General features: G+C 43.7%; 1 long non-coding RNA gene across 3 annotated transcripts in view; it reads right to left on the bottom strand.

Moving 5' to 3' along the window:
- Nucleotides 1-23811, bottom strand: part of LOC137340442 (uncharacterized) — an 80767-nt gene that overhangs the window by 51317 nt on the left and 5639 nt on the right. For 2 of the 3 annotated variants that reach the window (XR_010966807.1, XR_010966806.1), the window contains exon 3: nt 353-516. This is a non-coding gene — a long non-coding RNA (uncharacterized lncRNA). The remainder of the gene's footprint in view (nt 1-352; nt 517-23811) is intronic. The other variant, XR_010966808.1, reaches the window with a different exon arrangement.

Below are 23811 nucleotides of genomic sequence, written 5' to 3'. Positions count from 1 at the left end.
CAGAATATCTGCTAGTTATCATGGAGTTTAGAAACTTTTGGCCATTGTAATCATCCATTCCAAATTGTCCAATGCATGCGTGACAGGAATTGCTAGTGATGCAGCACTGAAGGGGTTAAGTTCCTAGAATGGCTCTCTTGCGGCATCTGCAGCCGATCAGTTGCTATTACAACAGGACAGGAACGAGAACAAAGAACTCAGCCAAAGTACTGTGATGTGAACAGAAATGGACAGGTATGGGGCAACACTCCTCTTTACGGAGCAGAGTGACAGGATATTAGTGACATCTGGCCCAAATAACTTCACACCAGTGATTCAAAACTAAAATTATACAAATCAAGCAAATACCTACATTTTACAAAATAAATGCTGCATAATACCAGGTGATGATGGTGTGAAGTCAGTTTTGCTTCATTCCTGGGTCTCCAATGCTTGTTTCAGTAGGCAGAGTCTTTTTTTCTTCCCTCCAGCCACACAGTATGGACTTACTCCTAGGTTTCTATCATTTTCAGAGGTCTACAAAAGCAAAACAGGGAGGACTCATTTCTCTCCATTGTAGGAAAGTACCTAGCCTCCCCACAGCAAGTCAACTGAGATCAGGAAGTCAGCAGAGAAACCAATCAACCCTTTGTCTCCCAGTCCCCCGATACTCTCTGCTCATTTTTTCCACTTTCTCCCGAAGGCATATACTTCTCATTGGGTAGAATCATAGAATCGTACAGCACAGAAGGAGGCCATTCAGCCCATCATGCCTGTGCTGGCTCTTTGAAAGAGCTATCCAATTAGTCCTGCTCCCCTGCTCGTTCCCCATATCTCTGCAAATTTTTCCTTTTCAAGTATTTATCCAATTCTTTTTGAAAGTTATTATTGAATCAACTTCCACTACCTTTTCAGGCAGTGCATTCCAGATCATAACAACTCGCTGCATAAAACAAATTCTCCTCATCTCCCCTCTGGTTCTTTTGCCAATTACCTTAAATCTGTGTCCTCTGGTTACTGATCCTTCTGCCATTGAAAACTGTTTCTCCTTATTTACTCTATCAAAACCCTTCATAATTTTGAACACCTCTATTAAATCTCCCCTTAACCTTCTCTGCTCTAAAGAGAACAATCCCAGCTTCTCTAGTCTCTCCGCGTAACCAAAGTCCCTTATCCCTGTACCATTCCAGTAAATCTCTGCACCCTCTTCAAGGTCTTGACTTCCTTCCCAAAGTGTGGAACCAGAATTGGACACAATACTCCAGCTGGGGCCTAACCAGTGATTTATAAAGGTTTAGCATAACTATAGGGTAGTCAGCCAAGTGGTCAATATCAAGTGTGATCCTCAGCTGGAGTGTCATCGGGTTATTGGACTGTAATGGCCTAATTCTGTTCTCACCCTGTGCCTATTAATTTTCATTTTCGTGCGGGGGTCACTAGATAGTAATCAGGAGCGGCAACTGCAGCTGATTTTTCGCTCCCTAGCCAGGGGCACAAAGGCTAATTGCACCAACCCAATTGCTGGCCTGCTTGTTATCAAGCCTGAAACCAGCCAGTCTGATTGACTTACTCCGGGACATTGGGGGAGCTAACCAGGAGACCAAGGGGGTGTATTTCCTTGGAGCGGCTCCCATCCCCCATGCCATCACTTCACCAGAAGTGCGGAGGTAACCCCATTCCTATGTGTAACAGGGTTTCCGATGCACTTGCAGCAAAGTTACTACGGCAGAGCAGGAGCACCTCTGAGGAAATTCCCGGCCCAATAGTTTTTTGTTACACAAACATTCCCTTTAGGGGGCAGCTTTGCCAGTCTAGGCCAGGTTGTCTGGCAGTGAGGGAAACTGGGAAAAGGGGTAGTGACACCCTGTGCCATTCAAGCACGTTTCCTGTTGCGCAAGTTGGTATTTTCCTACATTACAACACTGACTACCCGTCAAAAATACTTCATTGGCTGTGAAACACTTTGGGACATCCTGAGGTTGTGAAAGACACTAGATAAATGCAAGTTCTGTCTTTCTTTCCGGTGGAACAACCAGGAAGCTACACTGAAGCTGCCTGTTGAACACAGAATCATATCTATGAGCTATACCATCCTATCCTCCCAACTTTGGAACAGTAAGGAGGAGAAAGAACTGTTTCGCCAAATAAGTGATTTTTAAAAATGCACGTCAAGCATCTTCTCAGTTTCTGTGGCAACCCATTGCAAAAACATTCCAAAAATATTCTCTGTGATCCTTTTGAGATATAAGAAGGGCTTGGCTCCAAGTGGGTTGTTTTTGTGTTGCTTATAAATTTTCAGCATTTTAAAATGAACGTCGTTTTCATCACTAAGGAAATGTTTCAGGAAGTTGAACGTCTTGCTTCAAGGCCGCAATATGTTAATCAAACTGGATGAAAAAACGGAATCCTGCCACCTACCGGTGCCACTTGGCAATTATAAAACAGCTGCATGTTTTGCTATACTTTCAACCAAGCTTTGTGACTGTTATTTATATTCTGCTATTCTCTCCACCTCCTCCACCCCATCACCAATTTTATTCCCCTCCTCTCCCAGAAGTGGTGACTCATCTTAGGCTATACAGTTCTGTGGGAGCCATTAGCCTTCCAGTACATACACACTGAGAGGAGGTAGACTTTTGAGTCGGATCCTGACCCCATATGATATCAACACATGTCCAACAGTGGTGACTGGAAAGCAAAGAAAGGGTTAAAGGTCAAAAATGGGAGAAATAATCCGAAGGATTTTTTTTTAAAAAGAGCAGTTATGTATAGTAAGAAAACAGACCATAAAAGTAAAGCAAGGAGGGAACGGAGAGGAAAAGGAACAAAAGAAAGGCGTTGGAAGAAATTATCTGAGTCTGCGTCCGGAGTTACTGGATCACCTAGGTGCAGCCAATATGGAAATAATGGAAAGAAAATCAGATGGGCTCCAACACGCCCGATTTTCCAATATTCGCTGTGCCCATGTGAATCAGTGCACATGGATCCAGGAAAACCTCCCCTTCTGAAAAAGAAGAGAGAAAAGGTCATTCATCCCATCTTGCAAATCCACTGATCTAGATCACCTCTCAGGGATCCATCTGATAACTTTTCATCTCTCTCTCCTATCCAATCTTGCTACTCTCTGTTGAAGCAGGAATCGGTTCAGTTCTCTTCTGAATACAAAAAGGCATAAACTCTTTAGGTCATATTAATAATAAAGTAGGAGCAATTACCACCATGTAATGATTGAGTCCCACGGAAAGGAAATGCAATTCACCAAATATATTTGTCATAAGTCATCATCATCTAATGAAGAATGGTAGACTTTCAATATTAGATAACTTTAAACAAAGAACTTGTTCCAGTTAGCACCTTATATAGCATGTCCTCATGATGTCCCAAACTGCCTCACAGCCAATGAATTACCTTTGAAGTGAAGTCACTATTGTTTTGTTGGCAAACATGACACCAGAAAGGTACACAGAAAGGTCCCACAATCAGCAGTGAGTTGAATCACCAGTTAATCTATTTTGGTGGTATTGGTTGAGGGATCAGTGTTGGTCAGGACACTGGGAGAACTCCCTGTTCTTGTTTGAAAAACTGCAATAGGATCTTTTACATCCACCTGAACAGGCAGACGATTTATCTGTGACAATGGCATCCCTAGACATTTTCTACTATTCCCTTCTCCCCACCAATGTATCAGCAGCATGCTGTTCTTCTCTGCCATTGCATAGGTTTAGGAAATAAATCTGATTCCCAGTTCCAATCCCAACATCACAATGCCAGTGGCTATAGTAAGAGGTTTCCAGTAAATATATGAAGAGCCAGTGAGGAAATTAAAGGTTCTCCCACTTGCTATTTTGGCGTGTGAGTAATTAAACTGTTTGGGTCAACCAAAGACATTGCCATGGTGATGGGGCCTGTGTAGGGCCAAATACAGTATACAGTACCAAAAACCCAATCGCACAGAGCCACCAAAGTGTTTACGAACCACATTCTTTAATTTTCCAAATCGAAAGTGGTGACCATGCTGGGATTTTGATTGGAATGTGATCGTCTAACTGCCTCTTGAATACAGACTGTTTTCAGTTTGAGTTCCCTCTAGAGAATATTTAAACTCTTAGGCATTCTTTTATACAACTGGGCTGTCATTGCCTTTCATGGTCAATCTTAGGCAGCATTTTTTTCCTGGGTGTGGCAAAAGTCACCTGTGTGGACAAATCAATCTATGAAGAGAACATTTTTTAAAGGTTTATTTTTCTTGCTCTCCCCCATGCCTTTTGTACTGAGTAACCGAGAAGTACAGGCCAGCAATGTCCCAGGCTTGATCTCTGGTCCGCGCTAAATTAGCTAATCTTAGCTGAAATGGCAGTAAGGTACTACAATTGGCTACAGCAGCCCTGGATTAGGGAGGGGAAGACTGCTCATGCTCTCTCCGTCTGATCACTGACCAGGGACCCTTGCTGGAAGCATGCTTGTGTGGACTTCACGTGAAGACTTAGCTGTGATCTCCCCCACTCCCCCCTACTGGTCAAATAGGATCTCACTGTCAAAGGCCCACACATGAATATCTTGGACCAGTTACTGGTAAGGAACTGGCACCTTTGGAACTACATCCCAGAAGAGTTAACTGTTTATGGAGAAGATAGAAAATTGGTGACAAAATTAAAAGATTTAGTTTACTCAATAACAGAATTTCAAGCAAGAGAATTTGAAATACTAGCAATCATAAAAGCACTTCCAGAATACAAAATATACCATTGGACTCTGGACAGGAGTGGTCTGATCTCAATGGAGGTATACCTAGAAACCGTCTGAATGTGTCTGTTTGTAACAACTAATTCTATAAACTTGTTAATATGGATGTACCGGTTAGTTTATCTGTGATGTTAATGATAAATCTATGCCAATAACTAACAATGAAAAACAGTTCTCTGGGTTTACACAATGCCCACGAATCCTAGAAATTTGGCAAATCTTATTTCTCTTGGAGAATTATTGACACATCTTCTAGTTTCCTGCACACCAGATGTTGGCTGATTCCAGGATTTGTCCATTTCAATAAATCTTGCAAGCGATTACAAATGGCCAATCCCACAATTCTTTCTGTAATGCCAACTAGACAAATCTATCTTCATGTAAATAGTCTCAACGAGTGGAATTGTATGCAAGATCCTTAGTGATATGAAGCTTGCCATGTGCTTAATTCCACCAGTAACAGTTTCCCTCTTTCACTCTTGTCCACACGGCTACTGATGGCTATTCCATTGAGGTGCAGTGTAACAACGGCATTAATCATTGGTAGTAACTGCGCTGCTTCTCATTTCTCAGATTCTATTTCTGGAGTTCCAGCAAGAACAATTAACATAATATACTCAGCCGATGTAAATTGTACATTTTTAAGGAGGTAGCACGATATTAAATATATATCCTCAACTAGAAAAGCATCAGTATAATGGTTGACCACAATTTTCATTGTAGGCATTCATTCATTCATTCATATCCATGACCTGACCTTCTAACTGAAGGAGGTCATGTGGGGGGAAAAGAAACAATCAAACATCACTAATGAACTATTATCTTCAATTAGGGGCCTGGCAGAAATTCAAACATATGGAGAGTATGCCTTTTGTTTCTCGATTGATTTCAATACGGACCTGCTCATAGCAGAGATTGCAAATTTAAATTTAGTGAAGTTAAAATGTTGGGAAGGTTTATGCTTTTTGGAAGAATTTATGAGGGGGAATTTCCTGGGAGCTCTGCTGTCAACTTCAATGGAAACCCTGTTTGCACGTGCAAACAGAGTTGCCGCCGAACCTCCACCATAGTTATGGCAGTGGAGCCAGGGAAGCCCCAAGGAAATTCGCCCCTATGTTGCACTCGTGTGCTCCGTTGATCCCGATAGCTCAGTTGGCAAATACACTATTAGCTGCTATGAAAGAAAGAGCTTGCATTTTATACAGCATTGTATCATATCCACAGGACATCTCAAAGTGCTTCACAACAAATGCATTGTTTATGAGGTGCAGTCACTGTTGTTTAGCAGGCAAATGTGGCAGACAGTTGGACAGCAAGGTCCCATAAACAGCAAATGCAATAAATGGTCAGTTAATTTGTTTGTTTTTTGGCAGTTAGTTGAGGGATGAATTTTGGTCAAGACACTGGGTAAACTTCCTGCTTTCCTTCAAATTGTGCCTGGGATCTTCATGTCCACTTGAACAGGTGGACACAGCCTTGATTTAAATATTTCAGCCTAAACAACACCTCCAACAATGCAACACTCGCTCCAGATAAATCTAACCCGTCCAATTACTGCCCTATCAGCCTCCTTCCAATCATCAGCAAAGTAATGAAGGAAGTATCCAACAGCGCCATGGAATGACACTTACTGAAGCTTAGTTCAGGTTCTGCCAGAACCACTCAGCTTCAGATCTCATTACAGCCTTGATCTAGATATGGACACAAGAGCTGAATGTCAGAGTAAAGTTGAGAATACCTGTCCTCAACATCAATGTTGCGTTCGATTCAGTATGGAACCAAGGGCCCCTAGCAAAACTGAGGTCTCTGGGAGTCAAGGGGATATAGACAGGCTGGGTGAGTGGGCGGAGATTTGTCAGATGCAATACAATATTGGAAAATGTGAGGTTATGCACTTTGGCAGGAAAAATCAGAGAGCAAGTTATTATCTTAAAGGCGAGAAACTGGAAAGTACTGCAGTACAAAGGGATCTGGGGTTCCTAGTGCAAGAAAATCAAAAAGTTAGTATGCAGGTGCAGCAGGTGATCAAGAAGGCCAACGGAATGTTGGCTTTTATTGCTCGGGGGATAGAATATAAAAACAGGGAGGTATTGCTGCAGTTATATAAGGTATTGGTGAGACCACACCTGGAATACTGCATACAGTTTTGGTGTCCATACTTAAGAAAAGACATACTTGCTCTCGAGGCAGTACAAAGAAGGTTCACTCGGTTAATCCCGGGGATGAGGGGGCGGACATATGAGGAGAGGTTGAGTAGATTGGGACTCTACTCATTGGAGTTCAGAAGAATGAGAGGCGATCTTACTGAAACATATAAGATTGTGAAGGGGCTTGATCGGGTGGATGCGGTAAGGATGTTCCCAAGGATGGGTGAAACTAGAACTAAGGGGCATAATCTTAGAATAAGGGGCTGCTCTTTCAAAACTGAGATGAGGAGAAACTTCTTCACTCAGAGGGTAGTAGGTCTGTGGAATTTGCTGCCCCAGGAAGCTGTGGAAGCTACATCATTAAATAAATTTAAAACAGAAATCGACAGTTTCCTAGAAGTAAAGGGAATTAGGGGTTACGGGGAGCGGGCAGGAAATTGGACATGAATTTAGATTTGAGGTTAGGATCAGATCAGCCATGATCTTATTGAATGGCGGAGCAGGCTCGAGGGGCCGATTGGCCTACTCCTGTTCCTATTTCTTATGTTCTTATGTTCTTAAAAGCCTCTAGTGGCTGGAGATATACCTGACACACAGGTGGTTATGGTTGTTGGAGGCCAATCATCGCAGTCCCAGGACATTACTGCAGGAGTTCCTCTGAAGTATCTTCAGCCCAATCATCTTCAGCTGATTCATCAAAGACCTTCTCTCCATTATAAGATTTGGAGAGGGGGTGTTTGCTGACAATTCTACAGTGCAGAGCTCCATTTACAACTCCCCTGATAATGAAGCAGCCCTTGCCAGCCTACAGCATGGCCTAAACAACATACAGGCTTTGGCTGACAAATGGCAGGTAACATTCACAATGCACAAGTGCAAGGAATGACTGCTTCCAAAAAGAAAAGGCCCAACCATCTCCCTCTAACCACTATCATCAAGTCCCTCGGCATCAACATCCTTCGGGTCACCATTGACCTGAAGCTTAACTGGACCAGCCATATCAATAAACATGGCTACATAAACAGGACAGATGTTGAGTACTCTGTAATGAGTGGCTCACTTTCAGACCCCTCAAAGACTCTCCACCGTCTACAGGGCTCAAGTCAGGAGTTTAATGGAATACTCATCACTCGCCTGGATTGGTGCAGCCACAACACTGAAGAATTTTGACACCATCCAGGACAGAGCAGTTCACTTGATTGGTGCCCCTGCCACTGGACTCAGTATCCTTCCTCTCTACCATCAGCACACTGAGGCTGCAGAATGCCCTGCAGCAACTCACCGAGGTTACTTCGACAGCACTTCCCACCTCCGTGACCTCTACCACCAAGAAGGACAAGAACAGCAAGATCATGGGAGCAGATTGCCTCCAAGTCATACACCATCCTGACATACACTGTTGTTCCTTCACTGTTGCTGGGTCAGAATCCAGGTTCAAGTTCCCTATCTAATACCATCGCGGGAGCATAATTAGCACAAGGACAGCAGCAGGTCAAGGAGAAGGCTGGCCATCACCTTCTTGGGGCAGCTAGGGACAGGCAATAAAAACTGCAGCTTTGCCGGTGTTTGTGCCTGGACAGTACTCAAAAACTCATAGTGCCTGCTGAAAGTAGTGGTGCATGCACGTAACAATAGGTTTCTATTTCACGCATTGATCTATATGAAGGCTGGCTCCACTTTGCTGCACAAAGAGGAGAGGAGAGTGGCGTATGTAGGCCACTCTCCCAAAAGCAAAACCTGGACCAAATGTATGGTTTAGTACTGAGCCATACAGACCACAGGGGTGCCACTCTCAATCCTTAGTCTACACCGAATTAGCTGGTCTCAGTTGAGCAGAGGTCGGGGGTGCTACAATTAGTCTCAAAATTCTCTGGGCTAGGGAGAGGAGAAAAAAATCAGGTGAGGAAAGGAATGGGCTTAGCGCTGATGCTTCTCAAATAACCTAATACTCACTGTTTTAGGCCCACACCTGAAGACTAACCACTTGGGCAATGTACCGGAAGACTGTTGGCACACTTGGAATTATGCTGAGTGAAAATCAGGAAAGGAAAGGAATGGGAGAAACTTAGGGAAAAAAAAGTTAGTGTTGTACAACTGCAATGCAGTTTCAGATTGTTGCTAACCACAGTATACAAGTCTGGCAAGGCAGATCGTCATAGTTGCCTCAGAAATCTCCACTGAGGAAACAGTGAGTGATATTTCCTTTGATGACTAAGTCTCAAGATTGTACCTGCACATTTTTTCCTTTTATGGTGGCTGTTACAGTTCCAGAGCTTGATAGGGTAACGCCCTTCAGACTCTACGAACCATGGATTTTACAAGGCCTGCAAAGACATGTGGTGAATGATTGATTTTTGTGAAAGAATATGTTCTGAAAGGGTACAGATGGCATTAATGCCTTGAACTTAAGTATAAACAATCTCAGAGCTAGCTGTATAACCAGAGTTTGTTGTCAATACATTCCTACCGGTTTCATAGCTTCTGACAAAACACATGTATTTGCCACAACGTAATTCAGTTAACAGGAAGAAGCTGAGTTTGGTAAAATGCACCGTGATCAGTTAAGGTTCCCACTGCAACCATCAGGTGGAATTTAATTTGCATTGACAAGATTTATAGGCCTCTACATTCGGCAGCGCAGAGCCCGTTTTTCCGACGTTAACCAGCAGGAAGCGCAGCACAATTGTGGCCAGAAGTGCGCCGCCCGTCATATTGGAAAAGGAAAAAATATCATTGTGCAGTGTCCATATATGAAACAGGTATTAAGCCATCTGCATATGTAAATAAGGAACGTAACGCCTGTTTGATGCCCCTACTGTTTGAGCCTTGGGACCGACTCTTACCAACAAGGTAAGTTTTTGAAATATACTTACCTGAACGTGGAGCCCGGAGGAGCAGGAGTGCACCTCCTGACCCCAAATTTAAAGTACGCGGATCATCGCACTCCCCGACCCGGCCTCCAATCTCCCATAGCCTCCAATCCCACCCCCTGACCTGGTTTCCGATCCGTCTCCACGGCCTCCAATCCCCGCACCCCCCCCCCCCCCCCCAGCCTCCGATCTCCACCCCCTGGCCTCTGTTTCACCGACCAGGCCTCCTATCGATCCTCCCCCGCACCCCCTCCCTGGCTTCTGTTTCCCCCAACCCAGCATCCAACCCTCCCCACAGCCTCCGATCCCCATCCCAGCCTCTGTTTCTCCCTCCCCGCCCAACTACCCAAGGGCCGTTGCGATGCTAGCAGCAACCTGATCTTCGTTTACTCTTCACCGGCTGGCTGTTCAAGCCACGCTGGCTTGATGTTAATGATGCCCGAGGCCCAATATTGGGGGATCCTCAGGCCTCACCATTCAGGCGCAGGGAATGTAACCTGCCCAAAAGTGGGCGCACCCAAATTTCTACCCCATTAAATGCAAACTATCAAGCTGTCTTGATGGTCTACTGAATAAACGCATTGCCTAGTGTAACACAAAACTATATGCACCAAAAGTGCTCAAGTTCAATGGCTGATCTATGTTAAGATGTGGAGATGCCGGTGATGGACTGGGGTTGACAATTGTAAACAATTTTACAACACCAAGTTATAGTCCAGCAATTTTATTTTAAATTCACAAGCTTTCGGAGACTTCCCGAAAGCTTGTGAATTTAAAATAAAATTGCTGGACTATAACTTGGTGTTGTAAAATTGTTAAGTTAACTGATCTCAGCTGAGGTAGCAGTTGGTGCACTACGTTTGGCTTCAGCAAATGTACGGCAGGAACCCATGGCGCTGGCCTCCAATCTCTTTACATTGCCCTGGCATTTCTGGGGATTCCCCTGAGGAAGGGGTGGACTGCCATCACCAACAATTGGTGTAGGCTAATGAGGCAGGATGGGGTGTTCCCAGCCCTGCTGTGGCATTTTTCTGTTCCTTCGCTGGTACAACACCAGTTTTAAGGGAAGCCCAGACAAAGTGAGCCTTAAGCCCTGGATCCAGCTCCTCTCCAATCCTCTGGTCAAAGAGGAGCAGGCAGCAAACATGAAAGCTGCAAAGGTATGTTCTTTTTTTCCTTTAACAGTTAAATCAGGCGAGAGATTGGTGCTGGAAGCCTTCCGGCTGCTGTTTTTGGACAGTAGCCAAAAGACCCCATGATGGCCGCCATTGCTACACCCTTTCAGGATTGCAGCAGCTGCAGATTTTCCTCCCTACACTTCTCAGGCACTAGACCCTGCCTGGAGGCAGGCCAGCACCACGGCGCATGCATCAGGGCCATTTAAATAACCTGAATCTACAAATGCAGGCGGGTTCATAACTTAGGCTGCGGATTGCTTTAAAATCACATTATTATGATGTCCATTTATTTGTTTTGACAATCTGCCTGTGCGAATTTCTCAGCAGTTTGGTATGAAAACTCTTAAGCATGGCGACGAATTTCCATGTCTGTCAGACGCTGGACTGGACAAAAAAAAAGTTGTTTTGATTATCAAACATTTAGTGCAGCACACTTTGGGTACACGGTGCCTGACTAACACCCAGCTGCGGGGATCACGCGTAAATCAGCCCCAGTGCATTGTTCCTTGGATGGCGCAGTTGGTAAATACATTGCCCAATGTTGAACTGAGGCACACAGGCCAGGAAAGTCTTTGGTTCAATTCCAGGCCTGTGCTTAGTTAGCTAATGCCAGCAGAGGCAGTAGTAGCAATGCCATGATTGATCTCAGCATCCCTGAGCTGGGGAGTGGCAAATAAATCAGCTAGCTTTTCCATTCAGTGATGCCTGCTAGAAAATGCACATCATTTGAGGAAGGATCAGACTTGGTTGTCCTATCCCCATGTCTAAATAGTATGCTGACAATCATGCCCTTGGCTCACATGTAAAGAACAATCACTTGGACGAGATACAGGAGTGGTGCCAGCACCTGTGGAATCGCACTCAAGTCAATGCTTTCTGTGGCAGAGGGGAGAAAACTGGAGAAAAAAAACGAACTTATGGAAAAAAAATAATATGGAACTATTATATAGTCCTTTGACTATGACAATAGAATGTTGAACTTTGGCCTCGATTTCAAACCCCCGTTGGGCAGGTAAGGGTCAGGCAAGGGGTTAAAATGGGCCAGGCCTCCACGCCTCCAAAACTTAGGGACTCGTCACCTGCTACCATCATTGCACGCTCCGTTCCCGTCCCCCACTTAAAATCGGGTCCTTGGTTTCACCATCATTGGTGTGGTCAAAACTTGAATATAGCCCTGCCTTGGAGTACATTATTTCCTGTCAAAATTTTTTATAAAACTTACTGTTAATAACTCAGGCTGTGGATTTCTTTAAAATCACATTGTTATGATGTCCAATTATTTGTTTTGACAATCTGCTCGTGTGAATTTCTCAGCAGTTTGGTATGAAAACTCTCAAGCATGGCGACGAGTTTCCATGTGTCCAGACCCGGGACTGGCCAAATAAGTTGTTTTGATTATCAAACATTCTATTATTCACTATAATAGTTCAGATACTCTAAACTATGGTGGAAATGTGCAGCTTCCCAGCTAATTTGCATGCTTGTTGTCTCCACAGTATTGCATTCATGCTGCATTGTTGAACCTCCGGCTTGTTGAGATTAGATATGCCACCCACCCCCCCCCCCCCCATTACGTAATGGGTAGCATGTAGCAAGGAAACTAAAGAGAAAAACGTCATTAAATTGTTCATTTTGTTATTGCAGCATCGTCACCACAACAGGAGCTAAGGGACCAAAACAAACGCCTATGACAGTTCTGCACAGTGGATCTGTGAAAATAATGACAATCCCTTGACACCCACAACTGCAACACTGCCTTAAGAAAAAAAATAAAAACAAATATGAGTTTATTGTAATTTTCCACATGTTTATCTCTGATAAAGCTTTTAATCAAGCATTGTTTGTTTTTTTTCTTGCCAATTTTCTCTTCCCCCCCCCCCCCCCCCCCAACACACAAAAAAATATTGATCTCTTGCTGTGGTAAAGTCCCACAGGCACTGGTTGACTGCCTGTACTTCAGTTAAGTGACCGTTCTTCATGTGTGAACTTTGATGATGAGTGTTGGTAGGCTATTTGACCAATCTTATTCTCAGCTGACATCTATTATCCTCTGCCGCAGACAACTGTTGTATTTGAATGTCTTTGCTTTATACTTAATATTTATTTCCCTACTACCCACTATTCTTCCTACAACTCCTAGTTATAGCTACCATCACTACATACAGTCTTTTTTTAGGTTTGTTCCATTTAGCTACTGCTCTTCCCCCTTTTTTAGGCATCCCCATTCTCCTTTTACCTCAGTGCACATCCTCCTAAAATCGGCCATCCCAAAGTTTAGGTATCTAATGACACAATTATTCACTTCCTTTCTTTGTCCTGCACCTTATGACCCTCTGATCAATGTTCCCCTACTTTTTTTTAATATTATTTCTGGGAATATGGTTGTTGCTAGGAAGGCCAGCATTTATTGCCCAACCCTAATTGCCCTTGAGAAGGTGGTGGTGAGCCTTCTTCTTGAACCGCTGCAGTCCGTGTGGTGAAGGTACTCCCACAGTGCTGTTAGATAGGGAGTTCCAGGATTTTGACCCAACGACCATTAAGGAGTGGCGATATATATCCAAGTTGGGATAGTGTGTGACTTAGGGGGGAACTTGGAGATGATGGCGTTCCCATGCACCTGCTGCCCTTGTCCTAGATGGTAGAGATCGCAGTTTTGGGAAGTGTTTTCCCACCTCAGCTGCTGCCATAGTGTCCTCATTATTGGTCAACATTAGTTCAAGTACAGCCTCATTTCTAGTTCCCTCTATAACATATTATTTCATGAAGCAGTCCCATACTACATCCAGAAATTCCTAACATTTTTTACCCTTAACAGTGCCCAAAAACAATTCAATATATGGGTAGTTAAAATCCCTCATTATTAAATCATTACCATTACTGGATGCCCTCCTTACTTCCCTGTGAAATGGCTGATCAATGTCAGCCACGTGGTCTGGTTGCTGTAGCAACTTCCCATCAGTAATTTATCGTTGTTTCCCTCATTTAGCTCCAACCAAAGATTTAGAGGACATAATTCCAATAGCCCAACTCTGCTGGCAGATGTGGAGCAGTGTGGGACCACCAACAAAGGTGGCCGACCCCATTCCAAATTGTGGGAATGGGGTCATTGAAATAATCGGCACGGGTCATCCATAGCAGTAGGAACACATCAGAGGTATCCACTGCGAGAAGGCAGAGAAGGCGAGGGGCATACAGCTGCCCCTCTAGGAGTGCCCTGAGGCCCTTCCTGGGCTGAAGAAAAAACTTACTTAAATTGTTCTTCTTAGGAGAGCTATCAAGCTTTTATGGAAAGGAATTGATCCCCTCCAGGATTGATTATCTTAGTCTGGGCAAGTTCAGGAGCCTTTCACACTAGATCTCAGCTGTCAAGACTTCCATTGAGATGTTATATACACTTCATGGGAAGAATTCCTGGGGTAACCTGGGAACTCCCCAAACATGCCCCCCCTTGATATGGTGGTGGGGGGGGGTGAGGTACGTAGATTAGCCCCTCCCCCCCGGTGGAATTTCGCATTGAAGTTAAATGGGGCAGAAAACTATGGAATTTTTTTTTTTATTTGTTCACGGGATGTGGGTGTCGCTGGCAAGGCCGGCATTTATTGCCCATCCCTAGTGAGATTTTTACAACTGAGTGGCTTGCTAGGCCATTACAGAGGGCAATTAAGAATCAACCACATTGCTGTGGGTCTGGAGTCACATATAGGCCAGACCGGGTAAGGACGGCAGGTTTCCTTCCCTAAAGGACATTAGTGAACCAGATGGGTTTTTACGACAATCCGGTAGTTTCATGGCCATCATTACTGATACTAGTATTTTAATTCCAGATTTTTATTTAATTAATTGAATTTAAATTCGCCAGCCGCCGTGGTGGGATTTGAACTCGTGACTCTGGATTTTAGTCCAGGCCTCTGGATTACTAGCCCAGTAACATAACCACTACGCTACCGTACCCTACGTCCCAAATGCTGGCCTCCCAGCAGGTGACGCACTCACTCTTTGCCCTCTCCAACCTCAAGGAATTCAGTCCCTCAGTTTCTCCTTTGTTCTCTCTGTGATGTCCTGTCTTTCCTGTGTTATCCTTTATATAAAGTGCAACTTCTCCACCCTTTACTTAGCCTATCCCTTCCAAACAGTTTATAACTTTCCAGTGTTGTATCCCATGCCACCAAGTTTTCATTACAGCTAATACGCCCAAATATTTTGTATGCACGAACCCTTCTAATTCAGCCATTTTGCTGCTAGACTTTTAGCATTTGTGTATAACCCTATCTATTGTCACCCTTTGCTCCATTTAAGTTTGACATTTTCTTCTCTTGCTGCTTCTTCCTTGCTTTGCCTGTGATCTCCTTAGATTCACAACATTATCTTCCCATACTATGGTGCATACAGGATTTTGTTGCCTCCTATCAGAACCTCCCTGGCTATCTTACAACACCTGTATTAGCTTTTGCCCCCTACAAAGTTTATATATTCCCCTATTAGTCTATCACTCTGACAGCTCCTTTTCTGTTTAAGGAAACCCATCCAGTCAGTACAGGCTTTTTCCTTCCCTGTTGCATCCCAGTTCCCTAGGAACCTAAAACCTTGCTCCACACCCTATGCTACCCTTTTAGCCATATGTTCTCTTATCCTAGCTTACCTCCCTACTGCTGCATCAATAATATCCGACAGAATGTTACCATGTTGGTTCCATCCTTAAACCTCCCTATTATTTTGAAGGACCACTGGACTATACTTGCCTACTGTAGGTCTTGGGCAGTCCAACTTATTGGATCATTTTGTTTTTATTTTCATCTGATCTAATTACAAGACCTTTTCAGAATCAATTGCTGAATGTGGCAACAAAGTTGTGTTCTGATATGTGCTTTTTAGGAAAAATTGTTCATAAACTTACAGTAAAATGTTTTAAAAAATGAAACAAAGCCCATTGAGAAACAACATTGTCAGGAACACTTGTGTCTGCTGCATGCTTGTCCATAAGTCTTAAGTAAGTAATGCTCCGATTTGTTGCAGGTTGCTAACCCAATCAAAACAGTGAAGGCTAAAGTCTACGCAGCTGGGTTAATTCTAATGACTTATGCGCTGCTCCCTTAACTTTGAAAACAAAATTTCTATTTTATTTCAGAGGCCTAAGTTCCAACCCCCAGATGATCAATCGCCCTGTTTCTGCCCTTCTCCCTAACTGAAATTTTGGGGCTGTTGGCCTATAAATTTGGGCGCTAACCGGCCTACTATGCCCCTAATATGTCAGGCAAGAAGCGCATGCACATTTCCAGCCAGAAGTGCGCCATCCGCCATATTGGGAAAGGAGGTTGCACTGGAGGCAGGAGGGCATGCCGGCAACATTGAAAGTGAAGAATAATTTATGTAAATTAGGGTCCTGTATGTCTTGCAGAACCCGTTATAGATTTTCGATCACCCGAGTGCTTCACTCCCCACACGCTGAGCTCGTACAGCATACCATATGAATTTATAGGCCAACAGCCCCAAAATTTCAGTTAGGGAGAAGGGCAGAAATAGGGTGATTGATCATCCGGGGGTTGGAACTTAGGTGCTAACCGGCAGCAAGACCCCCAAATGCTTACATCAACCTGACGCCCGAGGCCCAATCGTGCACCCCACCCCCCAGCCAACCATCGCCCCCCTCCCCCCCCGCCACATATCTACCTCAACCTGGCGGCCCCTCGATCCCCCCAACCCGGCTACTGATCACTCCCCCAGTGCCACTGTTTGCTCCAGCCCAAGGCTCGATCACACACCCCGGCCAACAATCGCTCCCCCCGGCCACCGATTGCCCCACCCGCTCACTTACCTGAGAGCCGCTACTAGCATTGCAGTGGCCCAAACTTTGGTGACGCTGCGCCAGGCAAGCTGCCTCTTACTCTCCGCAGCTCGCCCGCTTCATGGAAATGAGGCCCAATAACAGGGGCACCTCGGGAATCGACAGTCAGATGCAGGGATTGTACCCTGCGCCCCCCGTGCAGTCAAAAATGGTTGCACACGAATTACTATCCCATTGTGTTTACGTTCTATTGCAGTTAACGCATACATTCCCATCTAAGTCGCAAAAGCTTAGGTTTTGCACTTTTGTTGGAAATGAAAATTGTTCAGACTTGCAGCAAAATCATTATTCTAAATAAACACATCTTAAAGTTACTGTAATCAATGCCATGCCTTAAGCTTAAAAACACTGTACAACTTGGCCAACAGGAAATACATTCTTCTGCATCCAGCATCTAATCTAATTTATGGCAGGCAAGTCATGACAAATAATTTCCAGGGTTCCTCTCTTTTTGGATTTCTGCCTTAACCAAGAAGAAAATTAATTTAAACTAGTCTTGGAATAAATAGAATTACATAGAATTTGGCCAGTATTTATGCTCCACACGAGCCTCCTGCCACCTTACTTCATCTCACCCTATCAACATATCCTTCTATTCCTTTCTCTCTCATGTATTTATCTAGCTTCCCCTTAAATGCATCTATGCTATTCGCCTCAACCACTCCATGTGTAGCGAGTTCCACAGTCTCACCATTCTGAGTAAAGAAGTTTCTCCTGAATTCCTAATTGTATTTATTAGTGACTATCTTACATTTATGATCCCTAGTTTTAGACTCCCCCACAATTGGAAACATCCTTTCTGTGTCTACCCTATCGAACCCGTTCATAATTTTAAAGACCTCTACCAGGTCACCTCTCAGTCTTTTTTCTGGAGAAAACATTACCTAATATATTTAGCCCAAACATAAATGTAAATTTACCAAAAATGCCATCCCCCCCATCATGTTTTATAGCTTTACTTACTCACATATATAATTTTCTACTTTGCTGTATATCCATGTGTAGGGGACACAGACAGAGCTCTGACACTGGTCAGTGCAAATTAATGGAGCCTGATTATTCTCTTTCCCTTCCTGTTGAGGGTTCTCTTACACCTACTACTGTCTTTTGGAGAGGTGAACTGTATGAGTTCCAGACACAGCCATGCTACTCTAAACCTCTGTCAATAGGAAATGTGCTTCCTGCGGATGCTTTGGTCTGTAGCACAGTGATGCTGCTGCATTAGTGTCATGCCCAATTCCAGATGCCTGAGCTGTGGTCAGTTAGCTTATACTAGTTTGGGCAGCAGTGGGATGGTACATTTGGCCTCCATGTCCTCTGGACTTGGAAGGGGAAGAAATCAGCCACAGTTTCCATCACAGTCCCCATTGATTACTATGTAGTGACTTTGCTGTGAACTATGGCATATGTGCGACTTCGGCTGAGGACAGAATCGGGTGTGTTCTGATGGCCCCCATGACTGAATAGCCTACTTCCTGGCTAGGCTCACACATGGAAATAATGGAGGGTTGCTAATGCTCATGCAACTGTACCCTAGCCAGATTCCTTGCTCCTGGTCACTGTCTTGTGACCCTGTGTGGATGTTGGCTAAGGACAGACTCAGACTCAGTTTGGGCGATGTTACCCTCCTTGATAAAATAGCTTGTTAGCACTCATTCTCCAGGCTTACGCATGAAGAACAGCTGTTTGGATAAGGTACAGGAAAGATACTGGTGCTGTCAGTAGAGGAGGAAGAAAGAAAGACTTGTATTTATATAGTGCCTTTCACGACCTCATGACAGCCCAAAGCGCTTTACAGCTAATTAAGTACTTTTTGAAGTGTATTCACTGTTGTAATGTAGGAAACGCAGCAGCCAATTTGCACACAGCAAGGTCCCACAAACCGCAATATGATAACCAGATAGTCTGTTTTAGTGATGTTGGTTGAGGGATACATTTTGGCCAGGACACAGGGGAGAACTCCCATGCTCTTCTTCGAAATAGTGTCATGGGATCTTTTACGTCCACCTGAAAGGGCAGACGGGGACTCGGTTTAATGTCTCATCCAATAGACAGCAACCCTGACAGTGCAGCACTCCCTCAGTACTGCACTGGAGTGTCAGCCTGGATTATGCGTTCAAGTTTCTGGAGTGGGACTTGAACCCACAACCTAGAATCACAGAAAAGTTACAGCATGGAAGGAGGCCATTTGGCCCATCGAGTCCATGCCAGCTCTATGCCAGAGCAATCCAGCTAGTCCCACTTCCCCGCCCTTCTGACTTAGATGCGAGAGTGCTACCACTGAGCCACAGCTGACACAGTGGAAACTTGGGGTGGGGAATGGGAAGGGGAGCCTTAGATTTCCAAACGGCTAAGAAATGCTTCAGTAATGCTGAAACCCCTTCAAAGGTTGGTTGAGGTGGGCTAACTCGGCACAGACCAGGGATTGAACCTAGGACCTTCCTGAACTGTGTGACAGGTTTGTATATTTTTCATACAAAATCTTGGTTGTACATTTAAGGTTTGCGGTTTGCTTTACAACTCAGATGTCATTGTGGCGCATCACACAAAGTGACAATGATGTATATGGCATGGGTGTGTTTTCATATCTATGCAATATATGCGCGTGTGTAGGTGTGCAAAATAACGTAATATCTCAATTAATTGATGTAGCGTTGGAAAAAAGTTAAAATTTCGAAGAATATACAGTCAAGAAATTTATAATGTGGAGATGCCGGTGATGGACTGGGGTTGACAATTGTAAACAATTTTACAACACCAAGTTATAGTCCAGCAATTTTATTTTAAATTCACAAGCTTTCGGAGATTTTCTCCTTCCTCAGGAAATTTATACAATGTGAACTGTTGAGCTGCAGAATATACAATGCATTAAAGCACTAACATGAGAATAAGCAGGTAGACTGTGCATGTTTAAACCACTTCCAATGTCTATAACAAGGTCATATGAAAGTCATTCACACTTTACCATAAACTGGCATAGCAAATGAACCAATGTCGAATTATAGTAAACCAAATGTGTATATTTTAAAAGCTGCAAAACAAATCCAAACGTTAGAGGGACAGAGTGACTTAAGGAATAACTTAATAGAAAACCAGGGCACATTTCAATTACTATTTATATTTATTTTCAATGTAATTTACTTATAACCTGTGCACTGACTGCCCACTGAACAAATTTTGAGCATTGGTGTTAGTACAAAGCTGCAACAAAACTGTGAGTCTCCCAAACATTAAACAGGTTAGATCATTTTATAGGAGGTTTCTAATAACATGTTACAATAAGATTTTTAAAAAACTAACTCTTGGCAAACCATAATAGAAAATACAAATTGTAAATAGGAGGCACGATAAAATGTTACGGTATGCACTTCCATGAGGGTTTAACATTTTGACCCGGTCCTTAGCCATGAGAGGATATTGTAAGCTTGCCTGTGCTGAACCTTTCATTACTACAGGATATGTGTTTCTGGTTCAAAGAACTTCCGGTTCTTTGATGGTATTGATTGGCTGATGTACTTCACACCACTGCCTCTTTAAAAAAAAACACAACTTAAGAAAAGTCCATATAAAGAAAGATTTTCACCAGTGTCTGTGGTTCATATCCTGTGATCATCCCTTTCCATGTTAGGACTTGAGGACCAATTAGTTGAAATTCCTAGGCAATTTTTGCATTACTTCAAAAGGTAACCAAATTCATTTTGTTGATTTTATATTTAAATTATTTTCTCTTCTTTTTAATGATGCACCCACCCCTCCCCCCCCCTTCAGCTACACATTTAGAGTGTGTAAACTTCCTGCGCTGCTTTGTATCTGACCACTGGAAACCAATAATCAAAATAGTTTAAATCCAGTGCAAACACAGTGGATCTATACTAGAAGGATTAACAGATAACACATCGTCCATATGACTGCCTGAGGGGAATTTCCCAGAGTATTTCCCTTATTGCCCCAGGGTTTTTCCCTGATTTTATGCCTCTCCCAGGGGGGGACCCAGGCTTGATGGACCAGCTGGTCTTTTCCTGCCCGTCATTTATGTATGTTTGTAAAAATGGTATCCTTCCTCCACTGCTGATTGTACAAGCGTGCAAATGCCAAGCTATCACTCTGCTTTGGCTGCCATGTTGGAATCACCACGAGTGGGAGGGGGATTTTCAACTGTCCGCCACCAGTTTCTTGCCGGAAAAACGGGACGACCAATGGAGAAAAAAATCTGGTAGGGACCTTGTGCACCCATTTGCCTGCCTGAATCATTTTCATGCAGCTCTTTAACTAGACACACAGCACTCCCACCTAAAACAGTCGGGAGGCTGTTTAAATATGCAAATCGGGGTCCTACGCCTGATGTATTGCAATTTTCGTGGAGAAATGGAGCGGAGCATGCCAGTCCCATTTTCCCCAGAGACCTAACTGATGGTCTTTAAAGGAACCACTGGAGGCCTCTCCAAAAAGGTATGTTTCTTGGGCGGGGGGTTTCGATTTTTGACAGGAGGAGCTGGAGTGCTCCAGGACCCGCAAAAATCTTAGGGCCCGCTGCGGACCAGTTCCTGTGCCACCCGGTGGTCTTGCTTGAGGGAGGAATGTTGGGCAAGACAATGGAAGAACTCCCCGTTCTCCTCTGAATTGTGAGATCTTTAACATCCAGCAGAACAGGCAGATGGGACCTTGGTATAATATCTCATCAAAATTCAGCTCTCCCTCAGTACTGGACTCAGTGTCAACCTTGAGTACGTGCTCATGCCCTGATGTGGGGCAAACAAGTCAGTCACTTCTGTCACAAGTCTGTACATCATAATAACAATATAATTAATTGTTGTGACTGGAATTTCCCTCCCCAGTCATGCTGATCTTTAAAGTATTGCATTTAATGTTGTTCATATGAGAGGACAGTGATAGACTTCAAGAGAATGTAGACACTCTTGTGGCATGGGCGGACATGTGGCAGATGAAGTTTAACGCGGAAAAATGCGAGGTGATGCTTTTTGGTGGGAAAAATGAACAGAGGCAATATTAACTAGAGGGCACAATTCTAAAAGGGGTAGAGGAACAGAGGGATCTGGGGGTATATGTGCACAAATCATTGAAGGAGGCAGGGCAGGTTGAGAAAGCGGTTAAAAAAGCATATGGGGTCCTGGGCTTTATAAATAGAGGCATAGAGTACAAAAGCAAGGAAGTCATGATGAACCTTTATAAAACACTGGTTCGGCCACTACTGGAGTACTGTGTCCAGTTCTGGGCACCGCACTTTAGGAAGGACGTGAAGGCCTTAGAGAGGGAGCAGAGGAGATTTACTAGAATGATTCCAGGGATGAGGGACTTAAATTACGTGGATAGACTGGAGAAGCTGGGGTTGTTCTCCTTGGAACAGTGAAGGTTGAGAGGAGATTTGATAGAGGTATTCAAAATCATGGAGGGTCTAGACAGAGTAGATAGAGAGAAACTGTTCCCATTGACGGAAGGGTCAAGAACCAGAGGGCATAGATTTAAAATGATTGGCAAAAGAACCAAAGGTGATATGAGGAAAAACTTTTTTACACAGCGAGTGGTTAGGATCTGGAATGCACTGCCCGAGGGAGTGGTGGAGGCAGATTCAATCATGGCCTTCAAAAGGGAACTGGATAAGTACTTGAAACAAAAAAATGTGCAGGGCTACAGGGATAGGGCTGGGCAGTGGGACTAGCTGGATTGCTCACGCATACAGCAGGCGCAGACTCGATGGGCTGAATGGCCTCCTTCCGTGCTGTAACCTTCTATGATTCTATGATACTATGAGGTTGGAGGAATTACCCAAATGACTGAACAAGGAAAACTAATAACAGAGATAATGAACACTACAGTAATATTGGGTTTCCGGATTTTTGTTGGAATTCACAAATCTACCCCTAAGTGGCTGATGAAATTAAACAATAAAATAGAATTTGAAAGTATTAATGTGCATGTAAGTGTAAAGGACATACAATGTATACATTGCAGAAATCTCATCACATTACAGAATAACATTGCCATTGTAATGATAAGGAAGGAGGCCATTTGGCCCTGCACATTTTTTCATTTCAAGTTCCCTTTTGAAGGCCATGATTGAATCTGCCTCCACCACCCCCTCGGGCAGTGCATTCCAGATTCTAATCACTCGCTGTGTAAAAGGTTTGAATTTAGAAGTTTATTCTTTTTTCTCCACTTCCTGTTAGCAGTTAGTTTTTTTCCTTTCTGCATGCAAGAATGACTTACTTTCATGTATATTAACAAACGTGTAAAAAAGTATAGATGAAAACTCTAAACCAAGCCCATGCACAGGAAAGGAACATATAAGTTAAAAAGTTAGAGCAAATCTGCACTATGTGCTGTAATACTATTTGCTCATTCTTGCTTCATCAATAGGTTTTCAGAGCATAGATCATCACTCTGTTGTAGTGTCAGTGTCACTGGCACTGTTCAGGGTTTAAGAAGTGACCCACCTTTTTGATGTCACGCACAGAGCTACAACAATGGATATTTACGGCATCCAAGGTGACAATGTCAACACTCTGTGGCGAATGTCATCAGAACAGTCTGTTTCCAAACTTGTGTAGGTAAAGATAACATTTGCCCTTTGATAGACTAGCTACATTGTATGATTAACCAAGAGAAAATATGCTCCACCTACTAGCTTGGCTTTCAATTGAGGCAGCTTGAGACTCAACTTTATAACCATCTGCTTCCAATGAGAGTGCTTATATAATGATGCAGCCTGCTCCAATGCATTTTGTGATTATATGATTACCACACATCATGCAGAAAAATCAAATGTATTCTAAATATTGGTGAATTGCTGAGATTGGAATAGTTGAAAAAATATTGTCCCTGCCAGTTCAAGAGATCTATTGCATTTCTTCTTGTACTGCCCACCACATAACAAAAATGGAACACCTCAAGCTGCTGTTAGGCATGTGCAACCTCTTAAAGCGGTTTATCATTCTTTCCATCTCCATTTCTTCATGTGCTGGACGGTGAACATGGTTGGAAGGAGGGGGAGGGTTGCCTCCAGGTTTTCTGATGCCTCCCTGGAGGTGTTGCTG

The sequence above is a fragment of the Heptranchias perlo genome, chromosome 22, assembly GCF_035084215.1.
Source record: "Heptranchias perlo isolate sHepPer1 chromosome 22, sHepPer1.hap1, whole genome shotgun sequence".
NCBI classification, from domain to species: domain Eukaryota; kingdom Metazoa; phylum Chordata; class Chondrichthyes; order Hexanchiformes; family Hexanchidae; genus Heptranchias; species Heptranchias perlo.
Note: the sequence above shows the minus strand (reverse complement) of the source record. Positions and strands in the feature narration are given on the sequence as shown.